The sequence below is a fragment of the Pantherophis guttatus genome, chromosome 3 (genome assembly GCF_059756535.1).
Source record: "Pantherophis guttatus breed Tessera chromosome 3, ASM5975653v1, whole genome shotgun sequence".
Taxonomy (NCBI): Eukaryota; Metazoa; Chordata; class Lepidosauria; order Squamata; family Colubridae; genus Pantherophis; species Pantherophis guttatus.
This window is the reverse complement of record NC_142065.1, coordinates 39,339,181-39,357,245: the sequence shown is the minus strand read 5'-3', so window position 1 is coordinate 39,357,245 and position 18,065 is coordinate 39,339,181.

The window sequence follows — 18,065 nt, the reverse complement described above, 5'->3', positions numbered from 1 at the left end:
TGTTTAGTAATAAATAATTATAAATTAAAAGAAGGAATGAAAGAAAATAAATAACAAGCAGAATTTACAACTACATTTACTGACTTCTCAATTTGGAGCAGTGGCATTTTTGGCTTCAGACACACCACATTTATTAGAAAAGTTCATTAAATCTTACAGCTCACCATTACTCTTTATAAATACTAATTACAGATAAATCAGTTTGATATGTAAGTTTTAAATACTGAATAGAACAAGAATCAGACATTCCCAGTTTAACTGAGTACTAGAAAACTTTCTTAATGTATATATCAAGAATTTTGATAAATCTCAGACTGTGGCTTATTCAACACAAAATAATACATTGGATTTTCAAGACCCCATGGCATTAGTATAGAAAAGGGATGAATAAATAACCATTCCATTGGATATGCACAGAGAATACTACTTCATTAAAACACATGTTTTTGCAATGTCCTTAGATACTTTTTGAAAAGAAGAAATTAAATATATTAATTTAATCCGAGATGGAATTAATATTTATATTCTTTTGAATTGCATTTCTACTGTAGGAAAATTGATGGCTATAAAATAGTAATGAATTTTCTGCACTATTCTTATTGCTGACAGACTAATCCTTCAACATTGGAAAGATAAATTTATGGCCCCAAATTACTCTGTGGATTGAAGACCTGATATTCTTTGTAGCTTACAAAACAGTTTCTTACAGATGCAGATCAGGTTGGAAGACTACCAAAAAAATTATGGTTTTCCTTTATTGAAACAGTTGTGTAAAAATATTATACACATATATTTATGCAAGAGAAATCTCTATCTATCTATCTATCTATCTATCTATCTATCTATCTATCTATCTATCTATCATCTATCATCTATCTATCTATCATCATCATCTATCATCTATCATCTATCTATCTAGTTCTTTTTCCTTTCATTTTCATTTTCTATTTTTCTACTTTTCTGTTTTTTTAAAAAAAAATAAAGGTAAAGAGATTGTATATAACCTTATAATACAGATATCTACATGAAAAGCCTTTATAAATAGATATATGCTCTTTGTTTTTTTCTTTTTCTATTATTTTTTCTTTGTTTTAATTAAAGGCAAATATAAAAAAAGAAATTAAAAAACCTCAATTAGTTAAAACTTATTTCAGCAGACAAACCAGCTTTAATGCCAAACAACTTGCCTAACAAGAATCCCTGTTTGTATAAATCAAGAGAAAAGAAATTGGCTTCATCTCCCTAAACAGAACATTTAAACATTTAAACCCTGGCAGCAGCCAGATCCCATAGCCTAATCCTTTCCTTCCTAGCAATGGTATTGAATCGCACTCCAGTGCACTGTCTGCATTAGCAATAAACTATCAGAGTCTACAATATCCTTTTTGGAATCTTCTGAGCAGTTAGCCATTAGCTGGACCTAACTCAGTAATCTGCCTCTGGTATTCCGGCCACCACATCCTGTTATTGTTTAGGCAGCCGTCCCAGCCAGTCTTTGCCTGACTTACAGTTGGCACCTGCTTTCTGCTTCTGGTTTGCCTCGTTGGTAGGCTTCAATTGCTACATTACCACCCTTTCCCACTGAACCCCTTTGAATCATTTCCAACAAGATCTACACTTAGACTTAGAATAACTTTATTGTCACTTTGAATGTACACTAACTGGCATACATTAGCATGAAATTTTGTTGATACAGCTCCCAAAGGGTCACCACCTCCAACATACAGTACATAAACATGATTAATTAATTAATTATGCATGTGCCCACATTTATTTATTTATTTATTTATTTATTTATTTATTTATTTATTTATTTATTTATTGGTTCGATTTATATGCCGCCCTTCTCTGGAGACTCAGGGCAGCTTACAATGCGTTAAGCAATAGCCTTCATACTTTTGTATATACCTGCTTAGAAGGGCTTTCGGCCCCCCCCAAGCGGTGTTCTTTTTATACAAAGTCAACTTATTGCCCCCACAATCCGGGTCCTCATTTTACCTACTTCGAAAGGATGGAAGTCTGAGTCAACTTTGAGCCTGGTGAGATTTGAACTTGCAGTAATTGCAGGCAGCTGGTGCTACTTAACAGCACATATAACAGTATTATATGACACAGAAAAACAACACAGTTTAGTTTTTATGTATACATGTACGTGGCAAGAAAAACGAATCTTGCAAGTTTACCAGACGGATGGCATAGGGAACAAAGCTGTTACAGATTCTGCTAGAGATACAACTCCTGTTACTCCTCCCAGAGGGGAGTAACAGAAAAATACCATAAAGTGGGTTTGTGGGGTCTCTAACAATGTTTTGAGCTCTAAACACATAGCATTTATAAGCAGTATCCTGAATGACAGGAAGTGAGCTTCCTGTAATTTTCTCGGCTGTCCTTACCACTCTCTGTATGGACTTTCTATCTGAGCCAATGCAAACCAAACAGTGATGCAGTTTGTTAAAACACTCTCAATCGTGCCTCTGTAAAAAATGGCCAGAACAGAAGGAGAAAGATATGCTCTCTTCATCCGACGTAGGAAATGCAGATGCTGGTTTGCACACTCCACTAAGGATGACATGTGGAGAGACCAGTTCAGATGGTTAGTTATCTGCACTCCCAGATACTTAATACTATTGACCACCTCTATAGCTGCATCCTTGATACTGAGTGGAGTATAACTATGCTTGCTCTTTCTAAAATCTACAATGTTCTCTTTTGTTTTATTAATATTTAGAACCAGGTTTTTTATTGCACCAGTCCACCAGAGCCTTCATCTCTTCCCTATAAGCATCTTCATTGTCATCCCGGATAGCCACCCAAATGTTACAGTTCTGATGGACCACTTCCTCATTTTGGCACTGCCTTTTTCTCTATTGTTTCTACTGCTGCTGCTACAGTAACAGCTGCAGATAAGCTTTGCCAGGCCACTGTTGTTACTTTGTTTTCCAACTCTCTGTCTGAGCCCTTCTATGGTGTTTTGCTCTCAACTCTGTTCAGCTGTTCAGCTCAATGGAAAACAAGACATCTCTCTCTCTCTCTCTCTCTCTCTCTCTCTCTCTCATATGTGTGTGTGCGCGCACGTGTGTGTGTAGAGGCACACAAGGGGCCACACTTCAGCTACAATATTTCCCACAAAAATATTCTTAGCAAAGGGTCAATATTCTGAGTCCCCAAGATACTGACAAAATATGCCATCCGATACTTCTAGGCACTGTCTGCTAGAGATGAACCGTGGTGGTACAGTGGTTAGAGTGCAGTCCTGCAGGCTACTTCTGCTGACTGCTAGCTGCAGCTCAGCAGTTCAGTTCTCACCGGCTCAAGGTTGACTCAGCTTTCCATCCTTCAGAGGTGGGTAAAATGAAGACCTAGATTGTTGGGGGCAATATGCTGACTCTGTAAACATTTAGAGAGGGCTGTAAAGCACTGTGAAGAGGTATATAAATCTAAATGCTATTGCTAAGTGCTATTGCTATTTATCCACTTGCGTTTGCATGCTTTTGAACTGCCATGTGGGCAGGAGCTGGGGCAAGAATGAGAACTCACTCATGGTACTTGGGTCTCACATTCCAGTTGACAGTCACAAGGTCTTAACTGCTAGGCCATCATGCCTCCTAAAAACAACCAGAAACACAGTTTTCTAAAAAACCAGAAACACCATTTAAAAAAATCATATGGGTACAGTTATTGAACTTCTTCCTACTTCCAAAAGAAATAATATCTGAAAATGGATCTGAGGTTGTAGATGATGTGCAGAATGGAAAACAAAGAATTTGGGGCTCTTTGGACAATTCTTGAATTTTATCACAGTAGCTAATTAAATGATTTTACTAGCAAGAGAGACTAATTTCTTAATATATTCTTTTACTTGGGAAGTACTGAAATACGGAATACAGAAAATGGTATTTTGAGTCAGCTAATATACTGTATGTAGGGTACCAGCCTAAAGTTTAACACCTTCTCACTTTCCCCACAGCATCCTAGTGTTCTGCCCCAGCTCCGGATTTCCAAGGATATTGATACACACCAACAGTCCTTATCAAATTTATTAAGTAGCAAGAATAAACCAAAGTCCAGCAAAGGTTGGCAACCAGCCCAGAAAACAAAATACGATAAGACTTTTCCAAAAATGCTCTGATGATAATTACAAGTTGTTTCCAGCAAGAAACTTACTAACTGCATGTGACTTAAATAGGCTAAGGGAGTGGCCAATTATCCTCAAGCCTTACTCTCGAGGAGACCTCCTCTCCTGAGTAGCCACTCCTGCCTTTTGGCAGCCCTGCGTGCTCGAGCATTGGGAAGAGGCTCCTCCACTTCACTCTCTCCACTTGAAGGAGCCTCTGGAGGTTCTGAAGGCCCTGGCTGAGTCTCTGCCTCTGGCACCACATCCTCTTCAGTCTCCTCGCTGTCTGACATGAGCGCCGGCTGCGCAGGCTGCTGGTGCGACACCACACCAGCCTCCTCGTTGTCGGGATCAGCCACGATCTACGCAGGCCACTGGTGGGCCACAACACCTAGGGCTAGAATATTGATGGAACCAGGTGAGTATAGATCGGGGTGTCAAACTAGCAGCCCGTGGGCCGAATATGTCATGTGCAGGCGACGTCCACCCCAGTTTCGTGAAGGGAAAAATGTTACGATACTTCACATGACGGCAACATGACACAGCAAGTTTGACACCCGTGGTATGGATGATTGATGGATGCAAGTTTGTTTTAGGTATATTGTGCTTTGGATGTGTGTTCTTTGCCCAGAATTCCTTCTGGTAGATGGCTAACTATATAATCTTGCTTAATAAATCCTTGATGACATCTTATTTATATTTAATTAACTGCACACTTTAACAAATGATGCAACTTGTGAATTTGTCCATTATGTTGAATGGGGCTTACCTATTGCCTAAGAAGTAGGTTGAGATTTGCAGCAACACGATACAGAATATAAAATAATCAAAAGTCCTACTTGCAGGAATGTAGCCAATAAGCTGTATTTGTAAAGAAAGAGAGGGCGAAAATGCAGGGTTGATGCTTGGACAACAAATCTGAGAAGCAAGAGATTTTAGTCATGGATCTTTAATTATGGTTTGAATATGGTGAGAGCTAAGGGCAATGTTTGTACATCAGATTTATCTTGGGAGACACAATGGAATTTTAGATGGAATCAGAGATGTTTTCTAAAAATCAAATTACTTGTTTGATTAGTAGAGGGTAAAGTTGCAGCTGGTAAATCTAGGTAGCAAGACTTCTTATCATTTTTGTGATCCCATAAGGGCAGAAATCTGTCTGATAGGCATATCTAGTTACCTTGAATAAGATGCTATACATCTGGAGACATGTGGTGAAGAAACATCCTGCTATTATTGGTCAGACAGAGTAAAAATGTTTCAGTCTGATGAAATAGAAATTCTTATTATTAACTGTCTCACTTGGTTATTAAAACAAATTATATATCTAATAACCAGCTAAACCACTTAAATGAAAACAGTGAAGAGTGAGAAGAGTGCCATCTGCAGCAAAATAGGAGGCCAACTGAAAGCCTGCAGAGCAGAAACTTTCATTATACTGTCATTTTTATTAGGCTAAACAGTGGAAGAAAGATTAGTCTACCGCAACAAAGCACATACCAATGTTAACCGAATAAATATAAGTTGTGGTAAGACAAAGAGATAACATGAAATGAATGACGGTGGCGATTTTTTAAAAAAAAGTCAATGTGGCAGTTGTAACTTCATGATCAAAGTCCCACCCTTTTTAATGTGCTTTTTACATTTGATATATAAAAAAATGAGGGCCATCTTTTATCATGCAGTCATGGCTGCTATCCTGATAGTTTTCACTTCCCTCAATTGCACCTGGATCACATTTCTAGATAGGTAACTGCCTTAAAACCATTTGTCTTAGAAGAAGCTTTTCTGTATAATTTCAGTTCCTTGGAGTTCATTCTCAGATGCTTTTGTAATAGTGTTTTAAAAGCCTGGAAAAGAAAATCTGGGAAATCTGGCAGAGTTTTTTCCTACTCTTCTCCCCATTTCACAATCTTTTCGTGTAAGATGATGTAAGTGAGATGGATATCTGAAGATTGCTGCACTCATTATTGTCTGCTAGTTCCTTTGTCTGATTTTTGTTTCACATAAATTATGTCTTAGTTCATTCCCAGAGGCAAATAAAACTTATGCTTCTTACCTACAAAACCTAAATGGCAGGCAATACAATTGTCTGAAGGCTTTTTACAGAAATAAAGAATGCATATAGCAAATCTTTGCCTTAATGTTTTTAAATTAGCTTGAAAAAGTGGAGAAAAAAATAAGAGTTTAAAGCCAGTTCTAAAATGTAGGCAATAGTAAGTTTTCACTTTATGGATCAGTTGAAAAGTTTGCAAAATTATATGTGTAATTCTATATATAAACACAACATTTTCCTATTCAGGGAGCTTTTCTCTCAATTGGACTCTTAAATTATACTTTATCTCCCCTGCTGTGTAATTCTACTATTCTTTCGCCTTGACAGTGGCCTTGGAGTTATTTCTATTTAAGACATGCTATACAGGTCTGATTGCTATTATTGAACTGGAAACAGAAGTAGCAAATATATACTTAACTGCTAACAAAAAACAAGTGGCTTGTGAAACCTTTGACATTCCCTTTTGCGTTTATTTTAGACAATGAAAGAGATAGACTTCACAAGCACGATGCACTGATTTAATTGTACAGATGTTAATTGTACAGAATTTTAACTTTCCTAATATGTTTTAAAGAGGCTAAAACAAAAAGCTCTCTTATATTCTGAGGAGCGTGGGTGGGGAAATCCTCTGAATATGACATTCATTTAAAGATTTTTCTGTATTTAGTGGAACATAATAAAAAAGACCATTTACATAACAAGCCAACATGTACTATCTATGCACTGATTCTACATCCTGTATACTGTAACGGAGTCCAAAAATTCATGTGTACTGTAGCTATCTGCAAAGCCTTGGATGAAAGGCCCCACACCAACCATAAAACACCAACCAAACCAAACATATAGTATAAATTCAATTCAGATAATTGAAATAAGACACTATAAAGATATCTCTTTTCTTTTGGTTTGAGAATTTGTATGACTCATCCTTCTCATTCAGTTACACAATGGTATGGTGTACTATTTTTGAACTACTGTTCAAAAAATAATCTGCCATGCTAATACTGAATGAAGTATGGTCTACTAATCTGTCATAGCACATCTTCACTAGAACGTTACTTCCACAGTAGTAATCCATAAGTAAAATTGCAAGCAATATATATAGATAGATAGATAGATAGATAGATAGATAGATAGATAGATGATAGATAGATAGATAGATAGATAGATAGATATAGATATAGATATAGATATAGATATAGATATAGATATAGATATATAGATATAGATATAGATATAGATATAGAAATATAAATGACCGATATTACTCTGGCCTCCTGTTCTGAGCATTCTGAGCTCCTTTATCAGTTATAGGCTATGAAGATATGACTGTGGTTTTCTGCCAGGATATTCTGGTAGGTCTAGCTTCAGACTGAATTCTACTGAATTCAGGACTACTGAATCAATTACGTTAAGAAAAGTCTTGTAGAACACATTGGTACATTGTATACAGCTCTGGCTATGCAATGACTTTACTTGGACAAAATTCAAATATGGAGGAGTAATAAAGTATTTTACAACTCAGAATAAGGGTGTTTAGCACCTTGGACCTAGTATCTAGCTCTTTTTTTAATGTTGTAAGGTCCAAAAATGCACATAAGCCACCAAAATACCAAAGAGAGACTTAAGAAGAAGGTTGGAAAAATAACAGCTTTTATTTGTACAAAGAAAGAGCTGGGGGGACTTATTCCAGTTTATCTTGATCCGTTCCAGTTGGGCTTCAGACCTAGGTACAGCACGGAAATGGCATTGGTCACATTGGTTGATGATCTCTGGAGGGCTCGGGACAGGGGTTGTTCCTCTGTCCTGGTCCTATTAGACCTCTCAGCAGCTTTTGATACTATCGACCATGGTATCATGCTGCGCTGGTTGGAGGAGTTAGGGGTGGGGGGCACCATGTTGCGGTGGTTCTCCTCCTTCCTCTCTGAACGGTCGCAGTTTGTATTGACGGGGGGTCAGAGGTTGACCTCGAGGCACCTTATATGTGGGGTGCCACAGGGGTTGGTCCTCTCATCCCTTTCGTTCAACATTTATGTGAAGCCGCTGGGTGAGATCATCCGTGGTTTCAGGATGCAGTACCATCAGTACGCTGATGACACTCAGCTGTACATCTCCACCCCAGACCATCCCAATGATGCCCTTGACGTGATGTCCCAGTGTCTGGAGGCCGTGCGAATCTGGATGGGGAGAAACAGGCTCAAGCTCAACCCATCCAAGACCGACTGGCTGTGGTTTCTGGCATCCCGATATAATCAATTGGTGCCATCTCTGACTATCGGGGGCGAGTCGTTGGCCCCCGCGGAGAGGGCTCGCAATTTGGGTGTCCTCCTGGATTCACGGCTGTCTTTAGAAGAGCATATGACGGCTGTGGCCAGGGGGCTTTTTATCAGGTTCACCTGATCCTCCAGTTGTGTCCCTTTCTGGATCAGGATGCCTTGCGCACGGTAACTCATTCCCTCTAATGTCCCACCTGGACTATTGTAATGCTCTCTACATGGGGCTCCCCTTGAAGAGCACCTGGAGGCTCCAACTGGTCCAGAATGCGGCTGCGCAGGTGATTATGGGAGCGTCATGGTGCTCCCATGTAACACCTCTCCTGCGTGAGCTGCACTGGCTTCCGGTGGTCTTTCGGGTGCGATTCAAGGTGTTGATTATCATTTTTAGAGCGCTCCATGGCTTAGGACCTGGATATCTACAAGACCGCCTTCTGCCACTGAGAGCCTCCCACTGGCCAGGACGCTCCCACAGAGAGGGGCTCCTCGGGGTGCCGCCGGTCAAACAATGTCAACTGCGGCCCCCAAGCGGAGAGCTTTCTCTGTGGGAGCACTTGCCCTTTGGAACGAGCTCCCCCCGGAGATACGGACGATCCCAGACTTACGAACTTTTCGCTGGGCCCTAAAGACTTTCTTATTTCACCAAGCCGGGCTGGCCTAATTTTTAAAAATTTTAAAATTGTTTAATTTTAATCTGAATTTTAATGGGGTATTTAAACTGTTGGGACCAATTATTTAATTTATTTTAAATTGCTTTTAAATTTTGTATTTTGTGTTTTTACCTTGGCTGTTCACCTCCCTGAGTCCTTCAGGAGAAGGGCGGTATATAAATTTAAAAATAAAATAAAATAAATAAATAAATATAAACAAAAAGCATGCAAGGAAAAAGCCACATCCGAGAAGAGTGTGACCCCAATATCTTATTCTCACATGTAGCCAATCAGAGAGAAAAGTTTGTTACCTAACGTGGGCAATGTCTTGCCCATAGCCCCCTTATTCATGGAGCATTATTTGTCCATGCCAGAGGTGGGTTTCAGCAGGTTCTGACCAGTTCTGGAGAACCGGTAGCGGAAATTTTGAGTAGTTCAGAGAACCGGTAAATACCACCTCTGACTGGCCCCACCCCCATCTATTCTCTGCCTCCTGAGTCCCAGCTGATCAGGACGAAATGGGGATTTTACAGTAACCTTCCCTGGAGTGAGGAGGGAATAGAGATTTTACAGTATTCTTCCTCTGCCATGCCCACCAAGCCATGCCCACCAAGTCACACCCACAGAACTGGTAGTAAACAATTTTGAAACCCACCACTGGTCTATGCCCTGTCCATGCTTTTGTTATCTTACAGAGCATCCATTGTAGCCTTGTGTGTTTATGCTCCTCCATAGATATCAGGGCCCCTTCCCTGCCCCTGATATCTATGGAGCAGGATGTTCCTGGGCAGCTCCTTTGTTCTATCTTTCTTATTTACTCTCCAAGGATGTGCCTAGCTTTGAAGTGAACAACAGAAGCAAGACAGCAAAAGTTAGACTAGTAGCAAAGTTTACAATTCTTAACAAGCAAGGGTTACAGAATTAATTCCTAACAAATAATTCTTAACAATAGCCAAACAGCACAAGCAGTTCTTAACAGAAGCAAATAGCAAAGGTTAGATTGATTCATGTCGCTATGTCCTTTCAATGTAATGTTTATTTTTTTTTTTAATTTATCAAATAAATATGCTGCCTGACTCCTAGTGACTTGTGGCTGCTCAAAACAGCCAAAACAAGAAAAATACAGTTATTATTAAGTGAACAATAAAAGATAATGAGAATTACAAGCAGGACAGGAGCAAAGCAAAGGAGTTTCACTAATCCATACCAAAGACCTTGACAAAAAACAGGCATTCAAATCTTGGGGGGAACCTCATTCCAAGCACCCGGAGTGCTTCTGGTGTGCAAACAAGATGGTCTTGTTTAGTAGAAGGAAGAAGAAGCACATCAACCCTGCTAGAACGAATTGGCATGACAAATATTATAGGAGCCAGGTAGTATCTCAAATAACAAACTACTATCCCAGATGTATCGTATTTCCTTTCCAGGCTGGGATCATTAATTAATTTTAGTCAATTTTAGTCAGAGGTTAAAAAAGCAGACCTCTCTAAAACCTCAGTTTCTAAAGCCAATATAGAATTAGACATCCAACTAGGTATAGCCAATTAGTGTATTATTTGTTCTGTGGCTCTTGCAAGTCTCACTTTTTGTATGTTTGCTAGATTCTCATCTTTTATATGACTCAAGACAGTATACATGTACATATACCTTCCTCTAACTCTCTGTGAAATAAGTTGGGCTGGGAAAATGATGAGGCCAAAATCACCCAATGAGGAAACAACTAGACTAGAGTTTCTGCAAGTTTAAGATGTGTGGACTTCAATTTCCAGAATTTCCCAGCCAGCATGCTGGGAGCTGAAATTCACACACGCCTTCTTACTCCTGCACTACTTCAACCACAATGCCGCACTAGCTAAAAATGCTTTTTATATGGGCTTCAATGGCTTTTAGTGAACTGTAGTATGCTATGTAGTGTAGTGTGCTTTTTTCTTCATATCCATTGATTTGCCTAAGAACATTTCCAATCACATTTTACCCAGGAGAGTAATATGAAGGAGCAACATTAATTCTAACATTAGGTTTAGCAGTACCTCCAGGAGAAACTGATGCTATAATTGTACATGACTTTTTCTGGGAGTCAGCCCCATTGAGCCCAGTGGGAATTACTTCTGTGTAGCAACAGCAGGCATATATATGATTTCCAGCCCCATTTTTTTTTCTGTCAGGACCCAAACTCAGCAGCAGAACAATGAAGTGTTATTTCCTAGTAATTTTCAGGGGGAAATGACTAAACAATAAAAACTAAAACCTCTTCACCCAGTGCTGTTGTGCTGCTTATATTGCACTGTAAAAATAGATGCAGCACAATAAGAAATAAGCACTTTAATTGTAATATTTCTTCCAGGGTAAGTTCTAGAAAATGATTGTTATTACATTTTTCTTTAAGTTAGTACCCAAGTTAGTTTTTTTGATAACTAGTTCCATGTTTGTATAATGCTACTGCCAATTTTTGCTTTGGAGGATGGCAGTTTATTAATGGTCATGAGGGAAGAGAAAGCATTAGTGAAAATGTTGGTGAAAGCAAAGTGACAAATGAAAATAGGAAAGGGGAAAATGAAAATGAGAGATTGCTGGTTGGTAGATTTGCAATGGGGTTATCAATAATGGAGGTTCTGAAAGAAAGAGAAGACATAAAAGAAGAGTTGATTGTGCAGATTTGAAGAGGAATTTCTAGGATCCAGAATCTAGGGTCTAGGATTGTAAATGGCTAGAGGAAGAGAGAAACCTATATTTTGGAAAGTGATCTCAGTATCTGGCTGTAGATGAGCTGCACTGATAGATTCAATCATTGGACCAGGAAAGAGTGCCATTCCTGCTTTTAACAACAGAGCAGCAATGGGAACAACAGTGACTAATGCAAAGCCAAGAGATTGGAAATGAAATCCAGACTCCTGGGTGATGCAGCAAAGATGCAGCTAAGATTTCTGAAAGCGACTACAAACATCTAGAGTACTTAGATCTAATGCACATTTGTGATCAACAGAAATAGAGTGGGAGGAATATTGCTAGAGAAGCTGCTGCTCTCAGTTCTCCCCCATGATGTTCAACATCTATACCAGTAATGGCTAACCTTTTCCGGAGCGAGTGCCCAAAGTGTGTCCGAACCCCCAAAATTGAATGCGTGTGCGGCCCCCATGCATGTGCCCTGCTATCAACACATGCGCGCACCCCCACCTGCCCCCTGCTTTCCTGACACCCCTCCCGCATGCATGCGCAGCCCCTGCATGCGCCCCCCCATGTATGTGCAGCAGAGACCTGAAGACCAGCTGGCCGGCAGGAGGCATGTGCACATGCGCAGCGGAGCTGAACTGGGGCGACGGCTCACGTGCCATCAGAGAGGGTGCTGTGTGCCACCTTTGGCACGCGTGCCATAGGTTTGCCATCACGGATCTATACGAAACCATTAGGAGAAGTCATTGGCAGTTTGGAGCAGTGCTGAAACCCAATTTTTTTTATTACTGGTTCTGTGAGCGTGGCTTGGTAGGTGTGGTATGGCTTGGTGGGCGTGGATTGGTGGCAGGGGAAGGATACTGCAAAATCCCCATTCCCTCCCCACTCCTGGGGGAAGGATACTGCAAAATCCCCATTCCCACCCCACTCTGAGGCCAGCCAGAGGTGGCATTTTCCGGTTCTCTGAACTACTCAAAATTTCCGCTACTGGTTCTCCAGAACCTGTCAGAAACTGCTGGATTTCACCCCTGAAAGTGGGTGTGGAGTGAAATGTCATCAAATACTGATGATACATAGTTGTACATCAGCACCCCATATAGTACTGAAGATGGTGTGGAACATTTGAACCATGTCCAGAAGCTGTCAAGGACTGGAAGAAGCAAAACAATATCAGATTAAGCCTTACCAATATGGAATTGCTTCTTGTCAGTCGATATCAGGGCAATTCAACTGAACACATTTATGTTTAACTGACATATAGTATGTATTAAAAATAAAAATTTGAAAAGCCTGTAAAAGGGAGAAAAGACAATCAATGGATTCTGTGTTAAATTGCTAATTAATATTGACATTTGTATTTTGAATGAGGAGGAAAGCAGAGTCACCCACTGTTACAAGAATGTACTGCTGGTTGCCTCTGATTTAATATAATTTTACAGATATTGACAAGTCTATCACCCTACTATGATGTTAGGCTTGTGTGGTGATATATCTTTACTTCTAGCTTCAGCAACTATATAAATTCAACACTGACACTCAAATTATTAAACTATTTCAGATCCTGACTAAGGTAGATGCTGTCTATTTAAAAACCTTAGTTTTTAACTGTGTTTCAGTTCTTACTCTCAACTGGATCTAATATCACTTCTGAATTTTTCTTAGGAATTGGAATAGAAAATAAGTCTCTCTCAAAATATTACAGAAATTATCTTACAAGACAAAAAATTTATTGACAGGAAAGAGAGTTAGTTAATTGAACTCAGCACACAAAACTCCAGAGTTTGCCAAGTATTGTGGTTACAAAAGCAGAGATAAGCAAAGAGAATATTTTTGAGCTTGTGCATCTGGATAATTCAGATGCAGCAGTGATGTGACTGAAAAACTGTTGGTTCACAACATCTTGCAGCTGAAGTATTTTTGTTCATAGAGATGATTCTGAAGCCTCTCTGTCCTCTGTCATCTATACTTCTGATCAGGATAAGCATTCTTGCGGATTATTCTCTTATATCCCTTGCTCTCATTACAAACCAATTGTACTCTTAACACTTCACGCCTGGACTACTGCAATGCTCTCTACATGAGGCTCCCCTTGAGGAGCACCCGGAGGCTCCAACTGGTGCAGAATGTGGCCGCGTGGGGGATTATGGGAGCAAGGGGGCACTCCCATGTGACACCTCTCCTGCGTGAGCTGCATTGGCTTCCAGTGGTCTTCCGGGTGCGCTTCAAGGTGTTGGTCACCACCTTTAAAGTGCTCCATGGCATAGGACCTGGGTATTTGCGGGACCACCTTCTGCCGCCGATAGCCTCCCACCGACCAGTATGCTCCCACAGAGAGGGACTCCTCAGGGTGCCGTCAGCCAGGCAATGTCGGCTGGCGACCCCCAGGGGGAGGGCCTTCTCTGTGGCAACTCCTGCCCTCTGGAATGATTTGCCCCTGGAGATACGAAGGATATCGGATCTCCGGGTCTTTTGCCATGCCCTAAAAACTTTTCTTTTCCATCAAGCAGGGCTGGCGTGAACCCCCCCCCCCCTTTTAAGCTTTTTTAGCTTTTTAAATTGTCAATGGGTTTTAGTTTGAATGTTTTAAATTTTGGGCCAAAGTTATGTAATTCTTTTAAAAATTTTAAATTTTATATTGGTATGTGTTTTAGTTCTGGCTGTGCACCACCCTGAGTCCACTAGGAGAAGGGCGGTATACAAATTGAATAAAATAAATAAAATAAATAAATAAATAATGGCTTATTATTTGGATGTTTTCACTGATTATGTTTATTACAGGGTCCTTGTTCTGACTGCCACCTACTATGAAAGTTGGTTTGATTCAGATCAACCAATTTGATGGCATGTTTCAAGGATTACATTATAGGGACAAGGAAACCTTTGATTTTCAATATCTTTAACGAGAATGTTTTTCAGAAACTGCCAATCATCCAGATAATTTAAAAGGAGTGTTATTCGGCCTTGTTCAAATGGAAGACAAATTTGCACAATAGAAACTTCCCTTATTCTCCTTCCTGTCCTACAAGCGAGGGTTAGGGTTAGGGTTGGGTTAATTCTTTTCCTATTATATACCAAGTGTCTGAAACAGTAGCATGGGATGGGGGCATTAACAACATCTTCCACACTTTGGTGAGAATCAATAGGAAATATAAATTTTGAAAGACATTTAAAATCTAAGTAACTAGTGATGGTTCATTTTCACCAGGTTAAAAAAAACAAACTATCATCAGCCCCTGGAGTTCTTTTAGCAGCAGTTAGGTGTGCAGATAACTGGTAATAATATTTCCCATTAAAATGTAAAAAGTTTCAACAGCTCGTTACTGCAAATCAAGATTCATTTCATTTCATTTCATTTATTAAATTTTTATACCGCCCCTCTCCCGAAGGATTCGGGGCGGTGAACAGCCAGGATTAAAAAACATACAATATAAACATTAAAATACTTTAAAACATAATTAAATCTATATTGGCTTCCCCCAATTTAAAACCCCTTACGCATAAAATTAACCAATTAAAAATTTTAAGCCAGCCTGGCTTGCTGAAATAAAAAAGTCTTCAGAGCCCGGCAAAAGGTCCGGAGGTCCGGGATCAGTTGTATCCCTGGGGGTAGCTCATTCCAGAGGGTGGGTGCCCCCACAGAGAAGGCTCTTCTCCTGGGGGTCACCAGCCGACATTGCCTGACCGACGGCACCCTGAGAAGACCCTCTCTGTGGGAGCGTATTGGCTCCCACAGAGAGGGATGCTACTTAAAGGATATTGGAAAGCCCAGGTTGGTTCTGCTCATCCATGCAAAACTTTTGTTCTTCCAATTCCACCTTTGAGAACCCAATTGTGCATGGTAATAACTGAAGACATCTCATCAGATGTAAAATATCTAATCTTAGGCTGAGAGGTAGATCATTTCCAAATGGATATCAACAAACAGAAAGGCAAAATGTAACTCTTCTTTCCATATCACAAGGAAGAGTACATTCTCCCATTCTGCAAATGGCTACAGGCACAAATCCTATTCATACTAAAAGTGATGATGATTAGTATTTAAGGCAGTGTGTAATTAATTTTAATCAGATTTATGGATAGAAAAGATAAATTTGCTCTCCCCATTTGCTCACTATGGAAATTGCCTTTCCCCTCCCCCAAAGCTATTTGAAAAATAATATCATCACACAATAGCAAGTACATGCTCAGTGCAATATTTAGCTTTTTCCACAAATCATCTGAAAATCACCTATTTACTCTTTCACCTTTCTGCCTTTGCTTAAGACCATGAGACCTGAGTTGTAGAAATCCAAGCAACTTCAAGATGAACGCAATGAGATATAGAAAACTCTAGACCATGGGTGTCAAACTCGCCACGTCAAACTCGCCATACGGCACGTGACGTATTATGACATTTTTGGCTTCACATAGCTGGGGTGGGCGTGGTCTATGTGTGACATATCCGGCCTGCGGACCACCAGTTTGACACCCCTGCCTTAAACCATCTGGATTTTGTAGCCCAAATTTGGTTGTTTTAACTTTAAAAAAAAAATACTTGTTGATTTATACCCTACCTTTTGGTTACTGGTTAATGTTACTACCCTGAACACCAGACATTTAAATTAGGGCAATGCACTTTATATGGGGCTGCCTTTGACAATGACTTGGAAGCTGCAACAACTGGAAAATGCAGTATCCAGATTACTAATTGCAAAAAAACCTCTTTTGCAGTCAATGCCGGAAACATCCACAAGGTGAAGGGAAAAGGGGTCTCAGAGTGATGCAAGCAGCATTGTGTCATCACAATGCAAGCCCCACCTTTTTTTCTATATACCACAGGAGGAGTGGTGAGAGCTTCTAGGTGACCCTGGTTGCTGCAAAGTTTGCTACTGGGTTACTGTGCCCAGTTCAAAATGCTGGCTAGCATCTATAAAACTCCATGTTATACTTACTGCACATAATTCTTCCCATTATGTCTGACAGCTAGAAAGGGTTTGCTTAAGATCTCACTCTTGCAAGAGATAAAAGAGGCAGAAGACAGGTCTTCTCTATGGTAGCACTCACCCATTGGAAAACACTTGGTTCCATCTCTCAGCATTCAATATTCCAGAAGCCAATGAAACTGTACTTTTTCTGCTGGCCTTTTGACTGAGTGAGGAATAATTGGCAAGTGTTTACCTTCAGCTTGATGTTTTAATATGAACTGTGAAGGGTTATTTGTTGATTATACTAATGTTTTATATCCCACTAAGAGTTGGTTCATCAATACAGGCATGAGGTAAAGTAAATAAAAAGGAAATAAATACTTGGAGTCCTGGAGCACAGAGGAGGCTAATAAAACAATTTGTATTCCCAGTGGTAGCAATGCAGAAACCATATTTATTTAGTAAGTTCCACTGAGTTCAGTGGGCTTTACTTCAGAGTAAATGGAGGAACAGCTGAAAGAGATCTCAGACTTTTGAAGATTTATTAAGGACTCATTTAATTATCTCTCTCCCCCAATCCATCTCTAGTCCCAAAGATATATTTCTAATAACAAGAAATTCCTGTTTGTTAAGCAGATATGAAAATAACGTTCCCAGAAGAAAGAAACTGGAAATAAAAGGGAAAATAAATTACAAAGAAGGTCACTGAACATTCTGCTAGGGCTCTTCTTTCAGCTCTGCAGGGATAAAGCTCAGTGCTGCCTTATAAATCTTTGCAGGACCTGGGGCTCTTGGCTATATCATAGGCTACGCTGCCCTAGCAATACCATGGGGATTTCTCACACAGTAAGAGAAGATTAAAAGTTATCATTTCTGGAAACATGACACATTTAACTAACAAGAACTCATTTCCAAATCTAAGCCTAGGAACATTTAGAGATAATTAATGAGCTATAGCAAAGAGGCAGAAAATATTAATTATATATGTCTACTCTACTCTATAAACAAGCTGATTTAATTTAGAGACATTCTCAGTTTTCCTTTTGAAACTTACATATTTTGAGGAAAAAATATTGTTTTATTGGGAAAGAAGATCTTAGGCTATTATACCTGAAGTTTTAGATTCAGAAATTAATAATAATAATAATAATAATAATAATAATAATAATAATAATAATAATAATAATAATAGCAACAACAACAACTTTATTGTCATTGTACATGTATACACAGTATACCCATACAACGAAATTCACTTAACACCCAAAGACCAGGTTTAACACATGTAACAATCCCCAAACACACTCCCACTCACCAAATTCCCCACCTCTAAACCACCCAAATATCCACACAACAGACCAAGTAATACTGTCCAACAGCTCCTAATGGTGATCCTTT